The sequence below is a fragment of the Triturus cristatus genome, chromosome 1_1 (genome assembly GCF_964204655.1).
Source record: "Triturus cristatus chromosome 1_1, aTriCri1.1, whole genome shotgun sequence".
In the NCBI taxonomy this organism is placed as follows: Eukaryota; Metazoa; Chordata; class Amphibia; order Caudata; family Salamandridae; genus Triturus; species Triturus cristatus.
In genome coordinates this window covers 1,067,311,091-1,067,326,090 of record NC_140579.1, presented here as the reverse complement: position 1 = coordinate 1,067,326,090, position 15,000 = coordinate 1,067,311,091, and the positions used below count along the sequence as shown (strand labels likewise).

General features: G+C 53.1%; 1 non-coding gene and 1 pseudogene across 1 annotated transcript; both read right to left on the bottom strand.

Moving 5' to 3' along the window:
• Nucleotides 1–9,230: 9,230 nt before the first annotated feature.
• On the bottom strand, nt 9,231–10,998 carry LOC146871546 (28S ribosomal RNA; annotated as a pseudogene).
• Nucleotides 10,999–11,416: 418 nt separating this feature from the next.
• Nucleotides 11,417–11,570, bottom strand: LOC146871545 (5.8S ribosomal RNA). The gene has a single exon (XR_014959807.1). It is a non-coding gene; the product is annotated as a 5.8S ribosomal RNA (ribosomal RNA).
• Between the last annotated feature and the right edge of the window lie 3,430 nt (nt 11,571–15,000).

Genomic DNA, 15,000 nt, shown 5'->3' with positions numbered 1-15,000 from the left:
CTCTCGTCACCTCCACGGATCTCAGCTTTGCTGTGGATGTGGATCAGGGTCGGAGAAGTTTGGAAGTCAAGGCACTGGTCGGGCTCTGCAGTTGGTTCCTCGTAGAACTTGAGCAAAGCAAATGGCAGGTCGCTTGGTGGTGCCTGTTTGCACAGGGTGGCCACTCCTTGGCCACAAGGGAGATTCTTCAGTCTTCTTCCGTAGTCGAATGTCGAAGGTCCAGAGTTTCTGTTCAAGTTGCAGTTTTTCAGGATAATCCAAAGTCCTAGGGACTCAGCTCCCACTCTATACTAATCTGGGGGGCTGGGTTACCTGCTAGGTCCCTCCTATGGGTGGGACCAGGGAGGGGGTGGTTACACCCCCTTCCCTTTGTCCAGTTTCGCACCAGGACTGGGGCTGGAGTGCCCCAGCACCGGTTTGAACCGGACTATGCATGGGACACCTTGTGTGCCCCAGGCAGTGTCTCGTTTCTTTCATCCCTCCCTGCCCCAATACACTAAGCCCTGTCTAGGGTGGTGCTAGCACCTACCAAGGCAGGAAACCTATTGTCCAAGCCTCCCTCGCTGGAAGGACTCCCAGCAGCAGGAGGTCAGACTTGTGTCTGTGGCAGCAGCATCCATTTTGTGATGCTGGGGCTCTGGTTAACTTTAACCGGGTAGCAGGTCTTCAACATGTCTTCTCCCTCTAGAAGGGAGGAATACTATCCTCATCGCCAGAAATGGTGTGGGGGTAGTATTCCAAAGTGTTAGACACCTTACACGACATGTTTTGATAAAGCCAAACCATAGTTACCTTAACCGAGAGGATTATAAGGCACTTTAAGAGTATATGGTAGGCGATATCATAGAACAGCTATAAGGACATGGTTCCGAAAGCTGCAGACAGGCTCAGCTCATGCTAGAGCACCATCTCACATGTTACCAAGCACTCTGCCTTCAGGATTGTTAAGGCCTGCCATGGGAGTGACTGAAAGGTTACCCATGTGTCTATATATAAGGTAGGTATAGGAATACTATACCTAAGCAAGGGGTGATTACACGACCTTGCCCCAGCTGAGTGATCAGCCAGTTGTGTCATGATGGGAGGCCAGCCAAGGGTGGCATAATACATGCTGCAGCCCCTGGTAGGCCTAGGGTACACCCATACCCTGGGTACCTAAGGTACACTGTACAGGGCCCTATAAGGTGATCCTTACCAATTGGGTTATGTACCTAAAGTACATAGTATGAATTTAGAGAGAGAACAGCTGGGCTGTGGGTCTGATTAGCAGGCCCACAGCCACATCTAAGTCGAAAACCAGTGAAGCAAAAGCAAAAAGTGGGGGTGACCATAGGAAGCAGACCCTACTCTCCTACACAACCCCCCCCCCCCCCCCAAACTTAGGGACATTAAACTAACCTTGACCAGTTGAGTCTTCATGTTCTAAGTGGAAATATCTGGAGAGTCCATCTGCATTGGCATGGTCAGTCCCAGGTCTATGTTCCACTGTGAAGTCCATCCCCTGTAGGGAAATGGACCACCTAAGAAGTTTGGGATTTTCACCCTTCATCTGATTTAGCCACAAGAGGGGCTTATGGTCTGTCTGAATCTTGAAGTGAGTGCCAAACAGGTATGGCCTCAGCTTCTTCAGGGCCCAAACCACAGCAAAGGCCTCCCTCTCAATAGCTGACCAACGTTTCTCTCTAGGGGTCAGCCTTCTACTAATAAAAGTAATGGGCTGGTCTTGACCATCTATATTCAGTTGTGAAAGAACAGCTCCCACACCCAACTCAGAAGCATCTGTCTGGACAATGAACTCTTTGGAGTAGTCTGGACTTTTCAGAATAGGTGCAGTGCACATGGCCTGCTTCAGGTCATCAAATGCCTTCTGACAGCTTACTGTCCACTGAACTTTCTTTGGCATCTTCTTAGAGGTCAAGTCATTAAGTGGTGTCACAATGGACCCATAGTTCTTAACAAACTTTCTGTAGTACCCAGTCAGGCCCAAGAAAGCTCTGACCTGTTTCTGGGTAATTGGAGGAGTCCAGTTCTTTATGGTCTGGATCTTGCTCTCCAGTGGTTGAACCTGACCCCCACCTACTAGGTGGCCCAGGTACACAACCTTGCTCTGCCCTATCTGGCACTTAGTGGCCTTGATAGTGAGGCCTGCCTTGTGCAGGGCCTCTAAAACATTCCTCAGGTGGACCAGGTGATCCTCCCAGGTGGAGCTAAAGACAGCAACATCATCAAGATAAGCTGCACAGTAGTCATCCAGGCCTGTAAGGACTTGATTCACCAACCTTTGGAAAGTGGCAGGTGCATTCTTCAAGCCAAAGGGCATTACCACAAATTGATAATGTCCTCCTGGGGTTGAGAAAGCAGTTTTGGCCTTTGCACTCTCAGCTAGTCTGATTTGCCAGTAGCCTGCTGTCAGGTCAAATGTACTCAAAAACTTGGCAGCTGCAGATCTGTCAATGAGCTCATCTGCCCTAGGTATTGGGTGGGCATCTGTCCTAGTGACAGCATTGAGACCTCTGTAGTCCACGCAAAACCTTATCTCTCTCTTACCATCCTGGGTGTGAGGTTTTGGCACCAGAACTACAGGACTAGCCCAAGGGCTCTCTGAAGGTTCAATGACTCCCAGCTCCAACATCTTTTGTACCTCAATCTTTATGCAGTCCCTGACATGGTCAGGTTGCCTGTAGATTTTACTCTTCACAGGCAGACTGTCACCAGTGTCCACCTCATGGGTGCACCAGTTTGTCTGACTTGGGGTCAGAGAGAACATATGTCTATAGGCCTGTAGAACTTATCTGCAGTCCTGTTGCTGATGGTTAGTGAGGCTGTAAGAAAAGCCCACACCATCAACTGAACCATCATCAGGGTTCTGAGTCAGCAGGTCTGGGAGAGGGTCACTCTCTTCCTCCTGCCCCTCATCTGTAGCCATGAGTAAGCCCATGTCTGCCCTGTCAACATATGCCTTTAACCTGTTGACATGAAGCACCCTGTGGGGGCTTCTGGGGGTCCCAAGGTCCACCAAGTAGGTGACTTCTCCTTTCTGTTCAACAATAGTGTGGGGTGCAAGACCATTTGTCCTGGAGTGCTGCTGGGGCCACTGGCTCCAACACCCACACTTTCTGTCCTGGCTGGTACACTGTCAGCACAGCCTTTTGGTCATGCCAAGCTTTTTGGGGTTCTTGGCTTGCCTCAAGGTTTTTAGAAGCCTTCTTCATATACTCTGTCATCCTGGAGCGGAGGCCAAGTACATAATCCACTATATCCAGTTTGGGTTGTCTGAGAGGTCTCTCCCATCCTTCCCTTACTAGACACAGGGGTCCCCTTACAGGATGCCCAAACAAAAGCTCAAAAGGGCTGTAGCCAACCCCCTTTTGTGGGACCTCTCTGTAAGCAAACAGAAGGCAGGGTAAAAGGATGTCCCATCTTCGCCGAAGCTTGTCTGGTAAACCTTTTATCATCCCTTTTAGGGTCTTGTTGAACCTTTCAACAAGCCCATTGCATTGTGGGTGATAGGGTGTAGTGAATTTGTAGTTAACACCACACTCCTTCCACATTGCAGTCAAATATCCTGACATGAAGTTATCACCTCTGTCAGAAACAACCTCCTTTGGAAACCCCACTCTGGAGAACACTCCAAGCAGGGCCCTGACCACAACAGGAGCTATTGTGGTCCTCAGGGGTATAGCTTCTGGGTACCTGGTGGCATGGTCCACTATCACAGTATGAATCTGTGCCCAGATGCTGTTTGGGGGTCCATTGGTCCAACAATGTCTATCCCTACTCTCTCAAAGGGAACCCCCACCACAGATAGTGGTATGAGGGGGGCCTTTGTGGTACCACCTGATTTGCCACTGGCTTGGCAGGTGACACAGGAGCGACAAAACTCCTTGGTATCTTCTGACATGTGAGGCCAGTGAAAGTGAGGGACAAGTCTGTCCCAAGTCTTCTTCTGGCCTAAGTGTCCTGCAAGGGGAATATCATGGGCCAAGGTAAGAAGGAAGCCTCTGAAACTCAATGGTATGACCAACCTCCTGGACGCACCAGGCTTGGGGTCTCCAGCCTCCGAGTACAGCACCCATTACACTCTTTGGGTACCTTGAGCATTCCCTGCAGCCTCAGCAGCAGCCTGCTGTCTGAGGGGTTCAAGAGAAGGACAGTCTAATTGTGCCTGCCTCAGATCTGCCCTTGAACGTCCCCCTGTCCCAAGAAACTCAACCTGGTCAGGTTCCAGTTCTTCTAGGACAGTTCCTTCAGGGCCCTCAGAATCCTCCTCCTGCGAGGGCTGATTCTCTACCTGAGGCAGGGGGGAAGGCACAGCTCTTTCTCTTGGGTTGTGTCTGGTCCTTTGTCCCAAGATCCAGCACTTTTTCAGTGTTGCACTTTTTGGCCTGTGACCTAGTCACAGCAAGGACATGTGCATCTATTCCCAGCATTTCTGCATGAGTCCTATACTCCACTTCAGCCCAAACTGAAGTTTCAAGGTCATTTCCCAACAGACACTCTACAGGAAGGTCTGAACTCACCACAACTTTCTTGAGGCCAGTTACCCCTCCCCAGGAGAAGTTAACAATTGCCACACTATGGGAGGTAGTGGCATTGCTAGCGTTGGTCACTAGGTAATTCTCACCTAGCATGATCTGTCCAGGGTCCACAAAGGCAGGTGTCACCATTGTGACACTAGCACCTGTGTCCCTGTAGGCCTGAGCCATTCTATCGTTGATTAAAGGAGTCTGTCTGTACTTGCCCAGGTTACTGGGACCCACAGTAGAGGACAAAGCTATGTCCCCATCACAGATCAGAACAGCCTGAGTGGGTATTCTGACTAGGCCAGAATCCACTTCAGTTCCCAGGGTTAACCCTATTACACCCTTTTGCTGGGAACCACCACTTACAGCTGGACTAGGGGGTACAGTGGCCTTTGGGGCAATGGTGGCTGGGGGCTTGTCCTTTTTGGTGCATTCACTATACCAAAGGGAATTGGACTTACAATAGTTACACCAAGGTTTCTTTTGGCCATCTTTCTTTTTATCCTATTTGGGACCACCCTCCCCCTGAGCCTTTTGGGGGCCTGGTGAAGACTTCTGGTCTTTTGATTTCTGCTCATTACCCTTCTGGTCTGCCTTTTTCTGATCACCGCCCTGGTTCTGGTTTTTCTGCTTAACTCTAGTCCTGACCCACCGATCTGCCTTCTTTCCCAATTCCTGGGGAGAAGATAGGTCAGAGTCAATCAAGTGTTGATGCAGTAACTGGTTTTAACAGTTGTTAAGGATTTGTTCTCTCATGAACAAATTATACAATCCTGTATAGTCCTTAACCTTACTACCCAATAACCAGCCTTCCAAAGCCTTAGTGGCACAATCTACAAAGTCAGTCCAGTCCTGAGTCTGTGTCTTCTGGGTATCCCTGAACAACAACCTGTATTGTTCAGTGGTTAGGCCAAACCCATCAATCAGAGCACTCTTCAGGACAGTGTAATTGTCAGCATCCTCATCACTAACTGTGAGGAGCTTGTCTCTACCTTTCTCAGAGAAGGAGAGCCACAAGATAGCTGCCCACTGAATTTTGGGTACCTGCTCTACTTTGCAAGCCCTCTCCAAAGCAGTTATCCATTTGTGGATGTCATCCCCACACTTATAGGGAGGGACAATCTTGCTCAGGTTTCTATTGTCATAGGTCCTGTCTCTATCCTTAGGGATAGTGCTGCCACCAGTGGGTTCTAAACCACTTAACTTTTGCTCTCTGGCCAGAGCAAGTCTCTCTTTGGCAAGGGCAAGTTCTTCCCTTTCAATCCTCAGATCGACTTCAACTCATTCTGGCCTGATACTCTTTTCTCTGTGGAGAAGTCATTCCCCTGTGAGAAGAGGCATTGGAGCTATTAGAGACATGGGAGTGGATAGATTCCCTGGAAGGGGATCTTCCTCTCCTGCTTCTCGGGTTAAGTCCACTTGAGGGTCTGAATGGGGGGACCCCATTCTGACTCCCATGTAGGCTTAAGTTAGCCTGGCTAAGTCTCCTAACTTGGACCTGGCTGTCTACCTCATCTTCTGAAGTCCCTGCTGACTCATCTTGATCAGTATTGTGAGGGGAGTCTTCTGTAGAGGGCAGACCCTCATTGGTACCTAAGGTACCATCCTGGGAGGCTCTCTGAGCATCATACTCTTCTAAGATCTCCACTAGATAAATGAGGGTAGGGTTTGAACCCTATTTTAACTTTCTGGAGGTACACAATTGTCTCATCTCCTGAAAAGTTAGGGTATCATATCTAGAGGGTATCTTTCTAGGATATCCCCCTCCTGAGAGAGAATCATCTTGATCTCCTTTCAGAGACATGATCTAGTGAGGGTGTGGTGTGTGCACCTACCTACACTAGTTGTATCTACTAAAACCTCTCTAGTAGTTGTAGTCAGGGTGTGCTAGGCCCTTCAACCTACAACAACTAAGTTCAGTAGAACTTAAGTATTTATAAGCTATGTTATATGTACCTGACAAATATCCTTCTGATCTTTCAATTTGATATCTCAAGATTGCAATGGTTTCACAACAGCAAGCTCAGACCCCAACCGCTGCTCACCAATGTGAGAAGTTGGCCTGATATATGATGTCACTAGTTCTAGTGTACACCTTGTATCAGTCCAAACAACCCTTATGGTGATTGGTTGTAAAGTCAACCTTATAGACCAGCTATCCTAGTGGTAGCATGGACAAGAGCAGTCTTAGGCTAAACTCTGTATGGCATGTGAAGCCAGCTGTTATACCATTTGCAATCCCTTGAATACCAAATGAAAGGACACCACAACAGATATATATGAAAATAAAATGTATTTATTCTAGTCAAAATACCCTCAGCACTCTTTATGAGATTCGAGGTAAGTACAACAAGCATACATAAGTCACACAGGTAAGTAATACAGTTAGGCCCTAGGGGCCACGCAAACCATATACTAAGTAAGTGGTATAAGGACCACTGTCACGTACACAGGTTAGGCCTAGGCCTAGGGAATCGCTGGGGCTACACTATACTACCAGTTACTAGGCAGTGGGAGGCCCACGGGATTCAGATGCAGAGTGGAAACACTCACGCGTAATGCGTTAAAGTCGATAGAAATAGTGGTGTTTAGAAATAAAGAGTTTCAGGACACTTCGGAAAGAGCTAGGAGTTAGAGACTTGGAAACTAGACCCTAGGATAGTCAATACCCTTGTGAGCACCGGAGTACTCAGTTTACCTAGCCCACGGGCTGCGGGTGAATAGGTGTGAACTTGCGTCGGGTTTCGTCGTCGACTCCTATGGATGCCTGAAGAAAAGGTGCTGACAGGCAGTCAGTGAAGAGTTTACAGTGGATCCCAAGGTTGGAATCAAGAAGGAGGGTACCTGCAAGCAGAGGGGACAGAGTCTAGGTCACCAGCCAGGAGCCGGGAAGGAACCAGGAAGGAACCAGGCGATGTTGTGAAGATGCAGGTGAAGAGGGGAAGCTTGTCGCAGCAGCCACGGGTACCAGGAGGTGTCGAGGATGACCAGAACCAGGAGGCGAGCTGTCCCATGAGGGCTCTTGCTGTTGGCGGTGTCGTTGTCGAGTTCGGACCCAACAAGCCTTGGCAAGCGCAACCCACGCAGGATGAAGGATTCGCTTCTGTTGCAGACCAGGAAGGCCTGAGGTGCTTCTCTTTCGCAGGGAAGCAAGGGCCAGTCTGGAGGAGCCAAACCAATGGTGGAAAGTTAAGGGTTCGTCGTCACTGAAGCTACTAGCCAACAGGCCAGTAAACGGACAGATGCGTCAAGCAGGGAAATGCAGAAGGGCCCCACGCAGAACTCGTGGAGTATGGAGGGCTGATCTTCGGTGCAGATGGTGCTTTGGGTTGGGGCTTCTCAATCCCAGGAGCACAACTTTGAGGATGCCTCAGAAGCTGCGCTGGAAGCTAGTAGCCAATTTTCCCAGGTAGCCGGTCCCACGTCTCTTGTCGCCTCCACGGATCTCAGCTTTGCTGTGGATATGGATCAGGGTCGGAGAAGTCTGGAAGTCAAGGCGCTGGTCAGGCTCTGCAGTAGGTTCCTCGTAGAACTTGGGCAAAGCAAACGGCAGGTCGCTTGGTGGTGCCTGTTTGCACAGGGTGGCCACTCCTTGGCCACAAGGGAGATTCTTCAGTCTTCTTCCGTAGTCGAATGTCGAAGGTCCAGAGTCTCTGTTCAAGTTGTAGTTTTTCAGGATAATCCAAAGTCCTAGGGACTCAGCTCCCACTCTTATACTAATCTGGGGGGCTGGGTTACCTGCTAGGTCCCTCCTATGGGTGGGACCAGAGAGGGGGGTGGTTACACCCCCTTCCCTTTGTCCAGTTTCGTGCCAGGACTGGGGCTGGAGTGCCCCAGCACCGGTTTGAACCGGACTATGCATGGGACACCTTGTGTGCCCCAGGCAGTGTCTCGTTTCTTTCATCCCTCCCTGCCCCAATACACTAAGTCCTGTCTGGGGTGGTGCTAGAACCTCCCAAGGCAGGAAACCTATTTTCCAAGCCTCCCTTGCTGGAAGGACTCCCAGCAGCAGGAGGTCAGACTTGTGTCTGTGGCAACAGCATCCATTTTGTGATGCTGGGGCTCTGGTTAACTTTAACCGGGTAGTAGGTCTTCAACATGTCTTCTCCCTCTAGAAGGGAGGAATACTATCCTCATTGCCAGAAATGGTGTGGGGGTAGTATTCCAAAGTGTTAGACACCTTACACGACATGTTTTGATAAAGCCAAACCATAGTTACCATAACCGCGAGGATTATAAGGCACTTTAAGAGTATTTGGTAGGCGATATCATAGAACAGCTATAAGGACATGGTTCCGAAAGCTGCAGACAGGCTCAGCTCATGCTAGAGCACCATCTCACATGTTACCAAGCACTCTGCCTTCAGGATTGTTAAGGCCTGCCATAGGATTGACTGAAAGGTTACCCATGTGTCTATATATAAGGTAGGTATAGGAATACTATACCTAAGCAAGGGGTGATTACACGACCTTGCCCCAGCTGAGTGATCAGCCAGTTGTGTCATGATGGGAGGCCAGCCAGGGGTGGCATAATACATGCTGCAGCCCCTGGTAGGCCTAGGGTACACCCATGCCCTGGGTACCTAAGGTACACTGTACAGGGCCCTATAAGGTGATCCTTACCAATTGGGTTATGTACCTAAAGTACATAGTATGAATTTAGAGAGAGAACAGCTGGGCTGTGGGTCTGATTAGCAGGCCCACAGCCACATCTCAGTCGAAAACCAGTGAAGCAAAAGCAAAAAGTGGTGGTGACCATAGGAAGCAGACCCTACTCTCCTACAACCACCAAGATCTGCATCTGCACCATCCGCCCCGGGCTTCCCTGCGGGCTTCCCTATGCACCGCAGCGGCCCTCCTACTCGTCGCGGCTTAGCCCCCGTGGCTCTCAGCGCCGGCGACGGCCGGGTATGGGCCCAACGCTCCAGCGCCATCAATTTTCAGGGCTAGTTGATTCGGCAGGTGAGTTGTTACACACTCCTTAGCGGATTCCGACTTCTATGGCCACCGTCCTGCTGTCTATATCAACCAACACCTTTTCTGGGGTCTGATGAGCGTCGGCATCGGGCGCCTTAAATCAGCGTTCGGTTCATCCCGCAGCACCAGTTCTGCTTACCAAAAGTGGCCCACTAGGCACTCGCATTCCATGCTCGGCTCCACGCCAGCGAGCCGGGCTTCTTAATCATTTAAAGTTTGAGAATAGGTTGAGATTGTTTCGGCCCCAAGACCTCTAATCATTTGCTTTACCAGATAAAACTGGGGGCTCCGAGCGCCAGCTATCCTTAGGGAAACTCAGGGACCGATTTGCACGTCAGGACCGCTACGGACCTCCACCAGAGTTTCCTCTGGCTTCGCCCTGCCCAGGCATAGTTCACCATCTTTCGGGTCCTATCACGTACGCTCATGCTCCATCTCCCCGACGGAGCGGGTGAGACGGACCGGTGGTGCGCCCGCCGCTGGAAGCGTGGCGGGATCCCACCTCAGCCGGCACGCGCCGGCCCTCACCCTCATTGCGCCACAGGGTTTCGCTCGGCCCTCCAACTCGCGCACGTGTTAGACTCCCTGGTCCGTGTTTCAAGACGGGTCGGGTGGGGAACCGACATCGCCGCAGACCCCTGACGCCCAGCGTGGGCCTCCCAGTCCGGCAGCACGACGCGGTCAGGGCGCACTGAGAACAGTCCGGCCCAGTCGACAGTCGCGCCGGGAGCAGGGGGCCCCGTCTCCCCTTCAACCGCCCGAGTGGCGGCCAGGAACGGGTGCCTGGGGGAGGGTGCGGAGGTGGTCGAATCTCCCTAGGCCCGCGGACATGGTGAAGCTGCTGCCAGGGGGGCTGTAACACCCTCCGCCGGAGCGGAGGGCCACCTGTCACCCCAACGCCTTCCCAGCCGACCCAGAGCCGGTCACGGTGCACCACCGCAGACGAAATGCACCCTGCGGGGGCCGGGTAGGGCCTGGGTGCCGGTCCGGCGGAGGAGATCCGGAACTCCCGGGCCACCGACCTTCCTGCCGTGTTAAATCCTCCAGCCGGACTGCACGGACACCACCCATTTACCTCTCGACGGTTTCACGCCCTCTTGAACTCTCTCTTCAAAGTTCTTTTCAACTTTCCCTTACGGTGCTTGTTGGCTATCGGTCTCGCACCCGCATTTAGCATTAGATAGAGTTAACCATCCGCTTTGGGCTGCATTCCCAAGCAACCCGAATCCGAGAAGACCCGATCCCGGCGCGCCGGGGGCCGCTACCAGCCTAATACCGTCCGCAGGGTGAGCCCCGATCAGAAGGACTTTGGCCCCCGAGCGATGCCCGGGAGTCAGTCTTCTTTACGCCACATTTCCCGCGCTCGCCGCCGGGCGGGGATTCGGCGCTGGGCTCTTCCCTCTTCACTCGCTGTTACTGGGGGAATTCTGGTTAGTTTCTGTTTCTCCGCTTAGTAATATGCTTAAATTCAGCGGGTCGCCACGTCTGATCTGAGGTCGTAGTCAGAAGAAAACGCCAGGGCGTTAAGGGGGAGCCAAGGAGGGCCAGCCCCCTGCCGGAGCAGGGGCCTGGCCTCCCGGCAGCACGCACCCTCTTTCCCCGGATCGCATCTGGAGTGGTTTCGCCCTCGCCGGGAAGCCGGGCGCGGAGGAGGGCGCCCGAGGTGCGAGTGCGTGGCAGCCGGTGGGACACCACGGACAGCCATGCATGGGATGTGTCCGGGGCTGACCGGTCGCCAGGCCCCTTCTCAGGGGCCAGGCGCGCCGGCAGCATACCTCCGTGGCACGACCCGGCGAGGGACCCTGCCACGGGTGATCGGGGGATCTGACCTTGTGGGGGGACAAAGGGGAAATGGAGCTCACCCTGCGACGGCCCCAGCCACATCCCGGGGAAGCCCCAGGGCGACTGACGATCGAGCAACCCTCAGACAGGCGTAGCCCCGGGAGGAACCCGGGGCCGCAAGGTGCGTTCAAAGTGTCGATGATCAATGTGTCCTGCAATTCACACTAATTCTCGCAGCTAGCTGCGTTCTTCATCGACGCACAAGCCGAGTGATCCACCGCCAAGAGTCACAGGCAACTTATCGAAAACGTTCACCCACCTGCGGGCGCAGGAGAGGCAGGAGGAAGGCGACGCCGTCCATCTGCCACCCACGCGGCGAGACGGCCCAGGCGCCCCGTTCAAGGCTTCCCCTCTGGGAGTTAGACAGCACCGTTGGGAGAAAAAAACATTGCGAGGCTCTCAGACCGGGAGCCCACTGGAGTGGCAAGGGAGGGGGCTCTCGGAGCGACAGGAACAGGCAGCTCCGCAGCCGCCGGTCCCTCCCGGGATAACCCAGGAGGAAGCGTGCGAGTCTTCAAACCCCTCAGCCCGGCCACTAGGGACCGGGTCGAACTGGGTACCTGGCAACGATGGAGGGTCGCCCCACCTGCACATCAGCTGTCCGTCGCCGTGCCTGCAGGCTGGCGATAAGCCCACCACCACCCTCGCCTTGGTCGGAGGCGCCAGAAGGGAAGAGCCAGTCGGCTCCCCATCCCGCACGCCTCCCACCGAGAGGAGCCGGGATCCCCTCGCAGGCCCTCGGCCCCTTCTCTTCCAGGTCGCCCTGCCGCACGAGAAGGGCCGCTCCTTGGTCTCCCGGAACCCGGTCAGGTGGGGCCGGGACTCGGGAGGGCCCGGCCAGCGCCAGGGCCTTTTGAGGGAGGGGTGGTGCCAGCCAGGGGTGCACTGCCATTCGGTTGCCCCCCCCACCGCTGGGGGGGTCGTGTCGGGTGAGCTTGGGTTCCGTCTCGGAGAGGGACAGGGGATGGGGGCTGCCCGCTGTCCCCGGTCCCTCGCGCGTCAGTCGGGCCTTCCCTGGGGGAAGGGACCCGCCAAAGTCTTGGTCCTCACACGAGCGCCCCATGCGGCCGCGGCCGGTCCGCCAGCCGGTGACGCGCCAGGTCTGGGCCGGGCCCTGTGCCTACGGTGCATGCTTACAGGATGCAGGCAGAGGGCTTCGGGCTGGCGCTGTCAGTCGCTCGGGCCGCTCCGCCGTTAATGATCCTTCCGCAGGTTGACCTACGGAAACCTTGTTACGACTTTTACTTCCTCTAGATAGTCACGTTTGATTGTCTTCTCGGCGGTCCGCCAGGTCCGTTGCCGACCCCGGCGGGGCTGATCCGAGAACCTCACTAAACCATCCAATCGGTAGTAGCGATGGGCGGTGTGTACAAAGGGCAGGGACTTAATTAACGCAAGCTTATGACCCGCACTTACTGAGAATTCCTCGTTCATGGGAGATAATTGCAATCCCCAAACCGTATCACGAACGGGGTTCAGTGGGTTACCTGCACCTGTTGGCGAAGGGTAGACACACGCCGATCCGTTCAGTGTAGCGCGCGTGCTGTCCCGGACATCTAAGGGCATCACAGACCTGTTATTGCTCGATCTCGTGTGGCTGAACGCCACTTGTCTCTCTAAGAAGTTGGACGCCGACCGCTGGGGGTCGCATAACTAGTTAGCATAGAGGAGTCTCGTTTGCTATCGGAATTAACCAGACAATTCCGGGTGAGGTTTACCGTGTTGAGTCAAATTAAGCTGCAGGCTCCACTCCTGGTGGTGCCCTTCCGTCAATTCCTTTAAATTTCAGCTTTACAACCATACTCCCCCCGGAACCCAAAGACTTTGGTTTCCCGGAAGCTGCTCGGCGGGTCATGGGAATAACGCCGCCGGATCGCTAGTCGGCATCGTTTATGGTCGGAACTACGACGGTATCTGATTGTCTTCGAACCTACGACTTTCGTTCTTGATTAATTAAAACATTCTTGGCAAATGCTTTCGATTTGGTTCATCTTGCGCCTGTCTAAGAATTTCACCTCTAGCGGCACAATACGAATGCCCCCGGCCGTCCCTCTTAATTATTATTATTATATTTGGGTTTGTAAAGCGCACAGATACCCAGGGGTTTCCCGGCGCTGACAGAGGAAAAGAAGCAGGGAGACAAAAGATGGGAGAAGATTAAGCAGAGAAAAGCCAGGTTTTCAGGCCTTTCCTGAATTTCAGGTAGCAAGTTTCAAAGCGCAAAGAAATGGGGAGTGTGTTCCAGAGTGATGGCGCCAGATAGGAGAAGGAGCGACCACCAACTCTGGTGCGTTTGAAACGGGGCACGGAGAAGGTGCCAAAAGAGGAGGATCTGAGGGTGCGCACTGGACAGTACGGTTGAACCAAAATGGAAAGGTAGTGGGGGGGGAGTTGCCTGTTTTAATCCGGTGCATATAGCAGAGGGCTTTGAATTTTGCTCTTGATTCGATGCGCAGCCAGTGAAGGCTGCGCAGGGAAACGGTGGCAGAGGCAGTTCTGGGCAGGTTGCAGAGCAGGCGAGCTGCCATGTTTTGCACCACCTGTAATTTACGTGTTACCTCCTTGCTAGCCCCAAGGAGGAGCATGTTACCGTAGTCTAACCTGGAGGTTACTAAAGCCTGGACCACAGTTCTTTGGGTGTCTGGCGGAAGCATCCATGCTATTTTTCTCAGCCACCGCATGATATTAGTACAGGTGGCTGAGACTTTCACAACATGCTGCTTCATGGACATTTGGTTGTCAAATGTAACTCCCAGGTTGCGAGCCTTGGTGGATGGAACCGGCAGGGGACCCATTTGCTGAGGCCAATGCTTAGGGCCCCAGAGAGAGGTGTCAGGACCGAATAGAAGGAGTTCGGTTTTGTCGCCGTTTAGTTTTAGTTTATTGGTCTGCATCCAGTTGGCAATATTAATGAGCCCAGATCGGAGAGATGAAATGGGGGCGTGTTTATTAGAAGAGAGAGAAAAAATGATTTGGGTGTCGTCCGCGTATGAAAATATAGAGAGACCAGATTGTTCTGCCAGAGAGGCGAGAGGACTGACATAAATATTGAAGAAAAGGGGGCTCAAGATAGAGCCCTGGGGTACACCGTGTGGGGACGGGAGGGCAGTGGAGGCAGAAGTGGAGGAAAAGACCTGAAAAGTGCGTGCGGACAGAAAACTGGCGATCCAGGCTAGAGCAGTGCCATGGATACCAGCGGCCTTTATGGTGGAGAGGAGGATGTCATGGGAGACGGTGTCGAACGCAGCGCTTAAGTCCAACAGGATAAGCGCCACCGTCTCCCCTCTGTCCACCTGCTGTCTGATAGCCTCTGTGACACCTAAGAGGGTGGATTCGGTGGAGAATCCAGCCCTGAAGCCAGACTGGGATGGGTGTAGGAATTTCGTGTCCTCAATGTGAGAGCAGAGGCAGAGGTTGATGTGTTTTTCTAATACCTTGGACAGGCAAGGGAGTAGAGATATGGGTCGGAAATTAGAAGGGTTGTTGGGATCGGCGTTAGTTTTTTTGAGAAGGGGAACCACCATGGCGTGTTTCCAAACTGCAGGAACGGTGACTTCCGACAGAGATGCGTTCAGGAGGGCTAGGATGGGTAAAAGAGCGGGAGTGTCAAGAGTGCTTAGAATTTGAGGGGGCATGGCATCAAGTGGGGAGCCAGATTT